Here is a 12,489-nt window from a genome sequence, read left to right as displayed (position 1 = left end):
TGTGAGGAGGCGCGGGGTTCGGCGGCGCGGCACGGGGCGGGGCTGGACCGGGTGGAGGCGAGGCGGCGCGGGGTTCGGCGGCGGCGGTGGCGCGGGTTGTGAGGAGGCGGTGGCGTGGGCGGGTGGAGGCCTAGGCGCGCGGCGGCGGCGATGCGGTTGGGAGGCGCGGGGGGTCGGGGAGAGAGGAGGAGAACGAGTGGACGGGGCGCCCCAGGGGATGGATAAGGTGAGTATATGCCGACGGCTTAGCCGTCGGCATATATCTGTGTGCCACGTGTACGCCTATGCCGACGGCCAAGCCGTCGGCATAGGTATATATATTTTTCATTATTTTAAGGTGCATTTTTCCAGACACATAAATATTAAACATGTTTATTGGTTCTCACAAAAAATAAAAAATAATAAGAGAAAATACAAAAAATATAAAAATATTATTAGAAATCTATGCCTACGGCAAAGCCGTCGGCATAGCTACGGCCACGGAACGGTAGAGCCCTGGATCGATGACGTGGGGTAGGGCGGGGATCAATGACGTGGCAAAAACCATGGGCCAGGCCTATGCCGACGGCCTAGCCGTCGGCATAGAAATGCCACCCCACGGGACCGGCGAACGACGCGGATCGATGACGTGGCGACGCGGCAGATCGATGACGTCGGCATAGCTATGCCGACGGCCAGGCCGTCGGCGTAGCTATGCCGACGACCACCATTAGCCCGTCGGCGTAGCCTGACGTCGTCAAACTGCCGTCGCCGCCCGGGTAGACAGGCCCACGCGATATGCCCACGGCCTGCTCTATGCCGACGGCCCCCGTCGGTATATTCGGAGAAACACTGACGGCTTATCTATGCCGACGGCCCCGTCGGCATAGATGGCTATACGCTGACGGCCTTTCTACGCCGACGGCTTTAGTTGGGCCGTCGGGGTATGCCCATATATGCCGACGGGGGCCATCGGCATAGATACGGCCGTCGGCAAAACAAGTTTTTCTGGTAGTATATCTTACCGTGGTGTGATGCAAATGAAGGATAATATGGTTAAGCGCAGATGTCAGGGCTTCAAGAGTATTGTTTTTGCGACAAGGAGGAATCGATTCCTCATCTTTATATCTCATGGCCATTTTGTAGCTCTTACCTGGCATATGATCCACATAGTTTTTAACCTACCTCCACCATCTAGCATAACCAATATGTTGGGAATTCTCCCGGCTTGGTTCATCCTACAATTAAGGCACATATCTGCATGGGAGTGTGTGCCTTACTTTGGGGAATTTGAAATTGCCATAATGATTGTGTGTTTAACATAACGTAACTTTCAAAAAATTGTAGGCTATCTTTCGTGCTACATAATAATCCGTATGTCGTGTTGCACTGTTGCAGTGTGTAGAGGATCACACGCTATGGCCTTTGGGTGCAGCCGTTGGAAGACGGTAGCACGAGATACACTCAACTGGTTTGAAAAGTGATCTAGTAATAGACCATATGTATGAGCCATGTAATCTTGTCATCACCCAGTTGTGTTGAGCCTTTATTTTACTAATTCTGATATTTTGATAACACTTTTTTATCAAAGATGGATGTGGGTATCATATGATGCATAGTCCAGGGGTTTAACCCCCTTTTCGAAAGAAAAAGAAACTCTTTTGTGGTGAAGAAAATTATCCCAGAGTTCCCCTTATGGGCTCGTGGTTTCAAGAATCGGTTGACAAGGTTTTCGTCTCCTCATGGCAACAATACTTATTCCGACCTCATGTGCAAACATGCCCATGTAATCTTTGGTGAGTTGCTTGTTTTTAGAAATTGGTTAGCCTTTGAGTAATATATACAGTTGGACCTTAGTTATTTCTCGAAACAAATAGTGTTCTTCAGTATCCTTGTTCCTTTGTGATCCTCCTTCCTTGAAATTTCAGTAAGTTTTTCTTTTTGAGAAAATCCACCAACTTGAACATGTATCTTTATACTACTATATCGTTAACCACTTGTAGAAGAAAGAGGGAACATAGGTTGGAGGGAGATGTAGTAGGGTGTTGAATGGAGCACTACCCATTTGTATCTACTCTAGATGCTCACATTGACGTCGTTCCTATTGACGATTTTTACTCGTACAAGGCCAACTTAGTGGCACTCTTGCATCTTGTTGTCTTGTCTGCCGCATAAAAATGAGTATGTGGGGCAGCTCCAAAACCTCTGTCAACACAGGTGCAAGCGGAGGCGGCTGTGGCACACCACACGAACGAGGTGGAGGATGTGGCAACTTGTAGTGGGCATAAAAACCGATGAACTGAACACTGGACCGAAATCGAAACCGGAAAAACCAAATTTTTGGTTTTTGTCATTGGTACAAATAAATTTGGTTTTTACTTCTAATAACCGAATTAGGTTCGGTTTGTTCAGTTTTTATTCCGGTTAGCCGAAAAAAAACGAACTTGCCGTCGACAGTACGCAGACTGACCTCGAACATCACGAACGATGCTCTCCTCCAATTTTCTCGTACCCCAACCAGACTTCGCTCTAAAGTCCACAAAGCTTGATAGCCCACGAGCCCATGCGCGGCGACGTCTCATATATATGTGTGGACCGTGGGCCAACCAACGCATCGAAGCTAGCCGGCGAGCGAGTGTGCGAAGTCCCATGGATATTAGTCCCACCTCGCCTGGCTGAGGAAGTTAGGCACATAATTTTTGCTACATAAGAGGATGCCACTGTCGCCTTCCCAGCGCAACAGGTTAGTTAAGCCAGGTCCAATCGGTATAAACCAAAAACCGCCGCCGATTTAATCGGTTAACTGAAATTTCGGTTAGCTACATCGAGTTGCCATTTTCAGTTTTTAGATTCACTAGCCGAATTTAAGAAAAAACTGAATGGTAGAAACCAAAATTTTGGTTTATGCCAAACGCCCACCTATAGTGGCGGTGCGTGGATTCAAAAATCGATCAGAAGTGCTATGCTTTATGTAATCAGGCTGAAGGCTAACATCTCGGGAGTAGGCCGAACTAGGATAAGAATTCCAATCAAAAAAGAAGTATGAATTGGGCCCAAAATCACTACTTTACTACCTATGTCGCGTGTTGCGCCACGTAGTATGATAGACTTTTTGCGGGAAAAGAGCAGGTTTTTTCCCAACATGGACCCAGGGAAACCAAAGAAAAGCTAGTTTCGCCCTGTTTAGTTAGCGGTGGATGAGCTGATTTCTTTTCACTCCTATTTCAGAGATACAAAACAAAAGTAAATTTCCATTTGTTTAGTACGAGATCGCTTCACACCTCGCGGTGCTTACACCTCTCGCCTATCGAAGTTCTGTTCAAAAACCTCGTACGAGAACTTGTATAGAGAAGGATTTCCCGCGGCGCAGCAGTTCTTCCATACCAACCGGTATCGCGGACAGATCATGTGCACACCACGAGTGGATTAGGTATGAACATTTATTACATTGGTCATTCCGGTTATAAAATCCCTCACTGAAAACTTCATCTACAAAACACATTACATGTTCCTAGTACTTCTTCCATTAAACGCCTCCCCAGTGATAAGAAGGCTTATCTTGAATTTTGCCTCAAATACTTTTTGATCAAGGGTCAGGCAACAAGGAGAATAAGACATCAAGGCAGATGTGAAGGAGCTCACTACCCCTTGATTCCATATAGGGCGTCCAATAAGTGGGCTTTCAGTAACCAAACTAACTTCAAAACGGTAGCACAAACGTAATGGTCATCCATCCTTTTCTATTGGTCAACAAGTGAGGAATAATAAGCTACCCTTTCATGGAGAGCTAGACATCGACCGAGTGCACGATTCTACAAAAAAGACAAAGAGTCACCAATTACCTTACCCGATGTCTAGTACCGACCCCTCTTGAGCTTGTGTTCTCCGGTGTGTGGGGGGAGGCTTGTATCTCTCTTGGCAGGCATGCATATTATGTCAGCTGTATGGATGATTTTAGCAAGTTTACATTGATCTACGCTGGTGCGGGTCTGATATGAGCCAATGCAGATATGATCTGAGCTGGTGCGAGTTTGGTGCCGGCGCATGTGGGTGGTGCCGCATCGGTCCGTTCTAGCACCTTGATGCAGTTGTGCATCGCTTCTCCACTTGATTTGGTCACATGCGGCTCTTGCCGCTGCGGTGCTAACTGGCTCTGGCAGGTCGTTCGGGTTTGTTGCTAGCACATATGGTGGTGGCACGGTCGGAGCCAGTCCAGCACTGGTGGTGGTGTTGTAGTGATTGTGGTGACAGCTGTCGGTTGACCCTCCCTCCTACTAATGTTCCTCATATCGCGGTAGGGTAGTGAACATTGGTATTGTGGTTGGTCGCGGTTGGGATCTTGTTGGTTTGTTGTTGCCGAGGTTCGGCCCCGTGTGGTGGTGGTTTTTTGCGTCAGTGAGGTCTTGTGTCCAAGGTGATGTTCTGTCTTAATCAGCATGCTCTCAGATTCGACGACCATGGTTTGTTGTTGTCGGTGTGATGCGGGCTGCAACTTGCTCTCAGTTGGCAATGATAGGGCCCCTACCCAAGTGTTAAGTTAGGTGGATGGTCACATGCATATGGGTGAAAGCCTTGTTTTCGATGAGGACGAATGGGCACACCATGACGATGTTGCAGTGACACCATCTCCCTTTGGAATAGTCGTCAATGGTTCGTCCTTTCCACTAGACCATGGTTGGTCGTTTCTTAAGTTTTCGTCGTGGCTATTGGTGTGGCCAGACCATACCCCTATTTTGATGGAAGGAGGAGCGGGGTCGTGGACGGTTTTAGCCGACAGTCTTAGTGATAGACATGGGGTCGATACCGGCGGCGATGACACCCACATGCATCACTTTTCCTTCTTGGAAGCGTCTTCGAAGATCCCGCTCACTTATCTCCATGTAGAGGGCATGTAGGTGGTGGAGGTCAAGATATATCAGGTTGCTATGTCCTTTTGTGTGCTCACAGCTAGGGTTTTAGCTTGATTGTTCCTTAGTAATCAATTAAGCCTTCGTGTGATTTTTGGTCTAGTTTACCATATGAACCGGGCCAAGTCTATATATCTTTATATAAAATCTCAGAGCACCTACCCTAGTGACAATTTTTCTTGTGAAACATGAGTTCGTTAAAAAAAACTTAGGGACATGGGAATCTAAACAAATACAAGAGCTTGAACAAATTTAGTGAGCATGTCCACTGGGCGCCGGCCGTGTGGCAGGCCGGCGGCTGTCGTGGCTCTTGCAGCAAGAGAATCAGAAGGAATCGTAGCATAGAGAGATCGAGCCGAAGCATTTAAAATATGGACTGTAGGCCTAGGTGTGCAGGTTTTTCAGGGGGGCTGTATGCATGGGAGTACTCCCCATGACAATATGTTTGATGGCATCATCGCTAGCTCCATCTGGTGAGACAAGAGAGCTAGTACAAGTATGAACATGACTTGTTCAAACCATGAATATACAACTATGATTAGTTGGCCGTTGCAGGCCTGCCACTACCAGGAACACAGTTTCCTCGTTACTCAGGTGGGAATTGGTGAAGACCATTTCCTTGATATCCACATGCGCCCCAACATAACAGACACAAATGCTCTTCCAAGTTCCCTTTCCATATATATACTGGTCTCCTTCAACCCTTCAAAGCATCACAAGTTCACAACTCACAAGAACTAGTCCGCAGCTCTTTTGTCTAATCGACACAAGGCACTTGATCTGGTGAGAATTAACCGTTCGCATCCAAATGGCCTCAGGGTTCATCCTCCTTGCCCTTTTGGCTTTGTCAGCTTCTAGTGCTCTTGCCTCCGACCCAGGCCAGCTCCAGGATTTCTGCGTCGCTGACAGGACATCCCAAGGTACATATATGCATTCCTGTGCTGGAACGTTCGCGCTACTTATTTGTGCCTGCCAATATGTAGTTGTTAACTGTTCAAAATCTTGATATGTATGTGCAGTTTTTGTCAATGGATTTGCATGCAAAGACCCAAAGACTGCCTTGGCAGAAGATTTCTTTTTCTCTGGCCTTCAGATGGCCGGGAACACGAGCAACAAGCAAGGTTCCGCAGTTACCGCAGTTAATGTGGCGCAAATTGCTGGGCTGAACACTTTGGGCATCTCCCTGGCTCGTGTCGATTATGCACCCTACGGTCAAAACCCACCGCATATCCACCCCCGTGCAACCGAGATCCTGACCGTGCTGGAAGGCTCGCTCTACGTTGGTTTCATCACCTCGAACCTTGAAAACAAGTTGTTCTCAAAAGTTCTTAACAAAGGGGATGTGTTTGTGTTTCCACAAGGGATGATTCACTTTCAGTTCAACTACTGAACCAACAAGGCGATAGCCATTGCAGCGCTGAGCAGCAAAAATCCTGGAGTGATCACCATAGCCAATACAGTGTTTGGATCGAATCCATCCATCTCAGGTGATATACTTGCCAAAGCCTTCCAGGTGGACAAGAAGATGGTAGACCATATTCAAGCTCAGTTCTAGGAATACGCCACATGATTTGTTTATTTGATTCATTAATTTTTTTATTTGATTGAAGATTGTAATCACTGAAAAAAATAGCGCGCTATAGCGTCGCTAATAGCACGTTATAGCGTATTGAGAATTGCCTCGTTAAATATATCGGTGTACAATGTCTCGCTAATAGCACGCTATAGCGTGATATAGCACGCTAATAGCATATTTTGAGGTCGGCGCTATTTTGCTGTAGCGTGCTATTTTTTTTCATTGATTGTAATACATGTTTCTTTACAATGTAATACCATTATATGGCTATGCTAATTCGGCATTTATGGAAGAAAAACAATCATGTTCTCAGTTGTTTCAATTATTATTTTCTTTGTCGTCTCGGGTAGCAAAGGTGAACTATATTACATGGTTATTAGTTGACCCCATTGCAATCCTCCAAGTTTCATTATAGTTGCATGTTTCCTCTAGTCACTTTGTAAATTTAAAAGAGAAATGATTGTGGGTTCAGTATATGATCAAACATTTTATCTAACCAACTACTCCCTCCATCCGGAAAAAGTTGTCACCGTGTACATTTTGCAGAAAACACCCCCAGCTTCTCCCGACACAACCCGCACTCCACGCCGCCCATTCTTCCCCTCGCTACCCCATTCTTTCGTTGCTTGCTCGCCGGCGACGCCGTGACGCCGCGTCGCCTCGATCCCTTCCTCCCTCCCCACGCCCCACGTCGCCTTGCCCCTCCCTCCCCACCTCCGCCCACGCCGGTGCCACCTTCTTCCCCCATGCCTCGTTTGAAGCTTCGAATTTTGCCCGAAGGTTGGATTTTTGCGCGGCGGCCTAGCGAGGCGTCCAACCCCGAGGACCACTGGCCATGGCGGCCGCCGTCCATGTCTACCTCCTCCGTCAGCCTCCTCCTCGAGTGCCCCCCTCTCCGTCTGCCGCCTCGTCAACCCGGCCTCTTCTCCTGCCATGGCGCTCCCCCCTCCCGCCTTCCAATCTCCGCTCCTCCCTCCCCGTCGGCACCTGCCAACTACCCGGCGACCCCTACTGGCCCCCTCGTCCGACCACCTGCTCGCTGTCAACCATGAAGCCCGCCCCCTCCATGGACGTCATCGACCCAAGCACTGGGAAGCACGGGTGGTCAAGGTGAAGGAGCTCACCGTCGAGCTCGCCGGAGCACTACGCGCTCAAGGCGTCCACAACACCTCCACGTGCTCAAGTTCAGAGCTCACCGGAGCTTCAGATCCAGAGTAAGCTCAAGTTGATGCTATAGTTCTGAGCTGAAGTTCATTTGTACTGATAGATGTTGAAGACAGTAGACAATTAGCAAATGTTGAAGACAGTAGACAGATTTGGACTGAATTTTGCTCAATGGATATGGAAAATTATGGTGCACCAGAGTGGGGAAAATTTAGCTACTGCCTGAGCTTTTGTGTAATCTTGGTCAATGTTGAAGACAATAGACAGATTTGGACTGATTTTTTCTTTAGTAATCTTGGTCAATGTCAAAACTGTGAAAACCGAAAACAAATTCAGTAATCTTGGTCAATGTCAATGAGAAACCAGTAATTACGGAAGTCAAAATTCAGTAATTTTGATCTTTTACTACTGGAAAGTCCGATTTTTTATCTTTTATGCTGCATTGCTGAAAATTGACAGTAAATTTTCATGTACTGAAGTGAAGGCTCAATGCTGCATTGCTGACTGGCACATCAGGGGCAAGCAGCAGACCAGAAAATTACAAATGATTTCTTCGCGGAGCGGAAGATTGGTGGAGGCCCATTCGGAAACGTTTATCAGGTTTGGTTATTTTCCTTTAACATCTTCTATCCTTTCCACCAATGTCCATTTGGAGTACTCATACCTTTGTATCTATGGGATTAATAATATAGGGTGTTGTGACAGATGATGGCAGAGTGATTGCGGTGAAGAAACTTCAGGAAAATGCACCGATGCTGCCTGACAAGACATTCAACAATGAGGTTCAGAACATTAGGGCATTACATTTGGCTGTTTCTACATTTCCATGTTTGGAGCTAGGACATTTTGATCTCCAAATGCTAGTTTGACATTTCACTAGCAATTCTGAAATACTCATGCTAAAGGTTGCAGGAAAATGCTTTTCTCTCTATAGTTTGAGCCACGTCTATAGTGTGATCCTTTAAATTCAAGTCATGTACTCCTGGGAGTTGTCTGAATTTTTTTTGTTAGAACTTGGGAATCGTACATGACCTGTAGAACATCTAAAGTTCTGTTAGAAGATTCTGTAGTTCAAGGTTTGGTCCTCGGCCGTCTGTTTCTGCTATCTCCTAATCTTAAATGCGTGTAGTTTGCTCCACAACAACTACACACACTGTCAAAACTGACAAGATGTTATACTGTTGTCAAAACTGAAAACTGAAATTGTTGTCATTTTAACTGAATTTCTCTGAAGGCATAATTGCAATGGCTAGTCCCAAAATGGCCGGTTCCAGCCGCTCCCTCCTGTCGATCAGAAATGCAGATCCGCACCGCTCCCCGCTATTCTGAATCAATTTTTTGTACATCTCTGTTCTGAAGCATTCCCACTAATCAATTTTTTGTAAACACAGATCTCTAGATTTTTCCACTATTCATTTGATGGAAATAATCTTAAGCAAATGTTGAAGTATTGGTCATTTCCACTTTTCATTTGATGGAAAAAATCTAGAGACAGTGGATGCTTGAGTCAAGGCAAGAAATTGTAAGGTGGTCAAAAATCTAGAGATAGTGGTCATTTCCACTATTCAATTCAGACTGTCATACTGAATTTTGCTGCTGTCAAAATCTAGAGACAGTTTATACTAGTGGTTAACTAAATTTTTGCTGGTGTCAAAATCTAAAGACAGTGTTAGTTACAGTCGTGGTTAACTGAATTTTTGCTGTTGTCAAAAGTTAGTGCAAGTTCACAGTACTTATGGAGGATCTTAATTTCCTTGTTCAACTTCATGCATTTCCTAAAAACACAAGGTCTTTTAAACTTCAAGGATATTGTACTGAATTTAAACTTCATTGTTTTAAATAAACTGAATTTAAACAGAAGATGAATCTAAACAAAAGATGAATTTGATATTGTGTTGGAGTAGCTTGCTGCATAGTAGAAATACAGTACTGTACTCCTTAAGGTTTATTAGCATCAGATTAAAAGAATACAGTACTGTACCCCTTAAGGTTTATTAGCATGTGATGTCATCAAGCTTCCGCAGGAACAGAGGCGAAGTACCAGAGGCGTCGCGTGTCGGGGTCGGGGGCGGGGAAAAAAAGAAGGTTCAATCTAGTTTCTATAACAGGTTATGCTAGTGAATTCAAATTATGCTTTGTTTGATTCAGATTATGCTAGTGAATTCAGTTACTTCACCTTACCTTCACTTCACCAAACAGCGAGAGGAGGGTGCCCAATGGCCCTGATCCTATCCACAACAGGTACTTCACCTCACCTTTTCTCTCTTGATTGCATTGCAAGATTGGCTCTGAATTTTTGGAGCTGGCTCCTTTCTTTTGTTTCTTCCCTCTTTCTGTTCATGCAACTTCAGTTCGTATTTTAGTTTCTGATGAGTCATGTAAATCCTGTAAAATCTGCCCATGATTTGGCAAAGTAGAATAGAGGTTTCCATGATTATGGCCATGAGTATTGTCTAGGTTTCTTTAAGTTTGATACTGTTTGTTTGAAATCTGTAAATTTCAGACACAGGACACTGAATGGAGTATGATTGACAGACACAGAACACTGTAAATTTCAGATAACATTAGCAGTAGATCAGCACTGCAATTGACAATTTTAATACTCCAATTAACACTGCAATTGACACTGATGGAGTACTTCATTGACAAACTGAAATTGATACTGCAATCGGCACTGAATTGATAGTGCAATTGGCACTGCACCTGCAGCCAACAGCAGCAGCAGAGGTAATCAGCAGTCGAGGTGGTCGAGGGCAGAGGCAATCAGCAGAAGCAATCAGCAGAGGCAATCAGCAGTCGAGGGCAGGCGGCAGTGGCATCAGCAGGTCTACGTGGTTGTCTCGCCGCCGGGGAAGATCCGCCTTGCCCTGCCTGCCGAATTCTTCAAGAGGCACAAGAGGGGAGCGGCGACCGGGGTTGGCAGCGGCGGCTGGGGTTGCCGCGGGGGGTGAGGAACCGGCGAGCAGGGCACAAGCAGGGCCAGGGACGCGAGCAGGGCTGCGAGGAGGAGGCGCCCGTCGAGGTGGTCGCCTTCGAGGAGCAGCCTCAGCTGGGCGGCAGGGCAGCTCGCCTCCGTGCAGGCGGCCCACGTTCGCAGCGGCGGAGCAACCGCAGGTGGGCGACGGCGCAGGTGGTCGCCCGCTCTTTCTACGGCGGCTGCCGGCGGTGGCTACGACGGCCGCTTGGTCGAAGGAGGAAGAAGCATAGGTGAGGGGGGATTAGCACTAGATTTAAAACCGGAAGGAGTTTTCTGTAAAATTTGAAATGAACTAAGCTCTGGACAACTTTTTTCGGACGGAGGGAGTAATAATCATCATGATGAGTTTAGGACAAGGCATGGACAATGCCTAGCAGGAGCGAAGCTTCGTTGGGGCAAAACTTGGACATAGCCCGCCGAGGTTTTTTGTCATTTTAATAAAACTTATGCTTCGGAGGTCAGTTAACTAAGCAAAGCTAATTTCGCTACTCGATCGATCCAACGCGTCCAAGCCAGTCGCAGGGGGCAACGTTGCAGCAAGCAGCGGCCAGCCGGTGACCTAGGCAATTGCTTGATATTTTTTTCACACAACTGTTATTTACATTCTACAAATTGCGCCAGGGAGCCAAGTTTTTGTGTTTTCTTTGAGCTGGCCTGCCCAGTTTTGTCTTCGAAGCTCCGCCACTGATTGCCTAGTGTTCACCATGGTTTATTCAAAACTTATCCATACCATTTTTTATTGTATCATCCCATCCAATAATTGTCTTTAAAACCATTTTTTAAATCAAACCAAAGATGGCTAAGTGTGGCTAATTAATTAAGAAAAGCGTGGCTAATTAACCAAGCCCATCCTTGATCTATATCTACTTGAATAATGTTATAATGGGTAGAGATTGTATACTAAATAGTTGATCTCTTAACATGTAAACATGTCACCTCAACATGTAACCATTCATGCGAAAAATTTCAACCCTTTCTATTATACTATGCTATTTATATTCTTCTTTTTTTGCAACCACTAGTAGAATAACGGCCTTTAGTCCCGGTTCATAAGGGCCTTTAGTGCCGGTTCCTGAACCGGGACTAAAGAGTCGTTAGTAAAGCCTCCCCCCTTTAGTTCCGGTTCTTACACCAACTGGGACTAAATGGCCTCCACGAGGCCCCTGTCTGGAGGTCCACCTTTAGTCCCGGTTGGTAACACCAACCGGGACTAAAGGAAATTTTATGAATTTTGTTTTAAATTTTTCCGAAAAAAAATTGATTTTTTTTTTGAATTTTTTTCCCGATTTTCAAATTTCTGAATTATTTTAACCTCTAATCTCTAATCACCCTCATCACTGCTCAATTTAACCTCTAATCTCTAATCACCCCTCATCATTCCAAATTATCTAACTTTTCGGACGGTCATCCATCCTCTCACTACTCCAGCCTGAGCATGCTTAACTTCTGGGTTCTATCCCCCCTCGTTTCCAAGTCTGCACTTATTGTTTTCCTGACAATAGTAAGATGTCAATCGTATTAACCCTTAGGAGTTTAGCTTGAGCATGAAGTCACATGTTTCACTGTTTGAGTTTGAAACTATTATTCTAAAAAACAATAATTATTTAGTAACACTAATATTTCTTGAATAAGTAGTTTGACCATAGTTTGACCACAGTTTGACCAGATTTGACCAAAATTCAAAAAAATTGAAATAATTATTTAGTAACACTAATATTCTTAAATAAGTAGTTTGACCATAGTTTGACCCTATTTGACCACAGTTTGACCAGATTTGACCAAAATTCAAAAAGATTGAAATAATTATTTAGTAACACTAATATTATTGAATAATTATTTAGTAACACTAATACTTTTTGAATAAGTAGTTTGACCAGATTTAACCA

The 12,489-nt window shown here is 45.3% G+C and overlaps 1 long non-coding RNA gene and 1 pseudogene across 2 annotated transcripts; both read left to right on the top strand.

The window, feature by feature from the left end:
- The first annotated feature begins 5,694 nt into the window (after positions 1 to 5,694).
- LOC119359358 lies at positions 5,695 to 6,441 on the top strand (annotated as a pseudogene).
- Positions 6,442 to 8,329: 1,888 nt separating this feature from the next.
- LOC119362008 lies at positions 8,330 to 11,019 on the top strand. 2 transcript variants are annotated; one of them, XR_005173070.1, is made up of 3 exons: positions 8,330 to 8,408; positions 9,657 to 9,867; positions 10,336 to 11,019. It is a non-coding gene; the product is annotated as an uncharacterized LOC119362008 (long non-coding RNA). The 2 variants fall into 2 exon arrangements; XR_005173078.1 differs by having other exon boundaries at positions 8,355 to 8,408; positions 9,651 to 9,867.
- Positions 11,020 to 12,489: the final 1,470 nt, after the last annotated feature.

The sequence above is a fragment of the Triticum dicoccoides genome, chromosome 1A, assembly GCF_002162155.2.
Source record: "Triticum dicoccoides isolate Atlit2015 ecotype Zavitan chromosome 1A, WEW_v2.0, whole genome shotgun sequence".
NCBI classification, from domain to species: domain Eukaryota; kingdom Viridiplantae; phylum Streptophyta; class Magnoliopsida; order Poales; family Poaceae; genus Triticum; species Triticum dicoccoides.
Note: the sequence above shows the minus strand (reverse complement) of the source record. Positions and strands in the feature narration are given on the sequence as shown.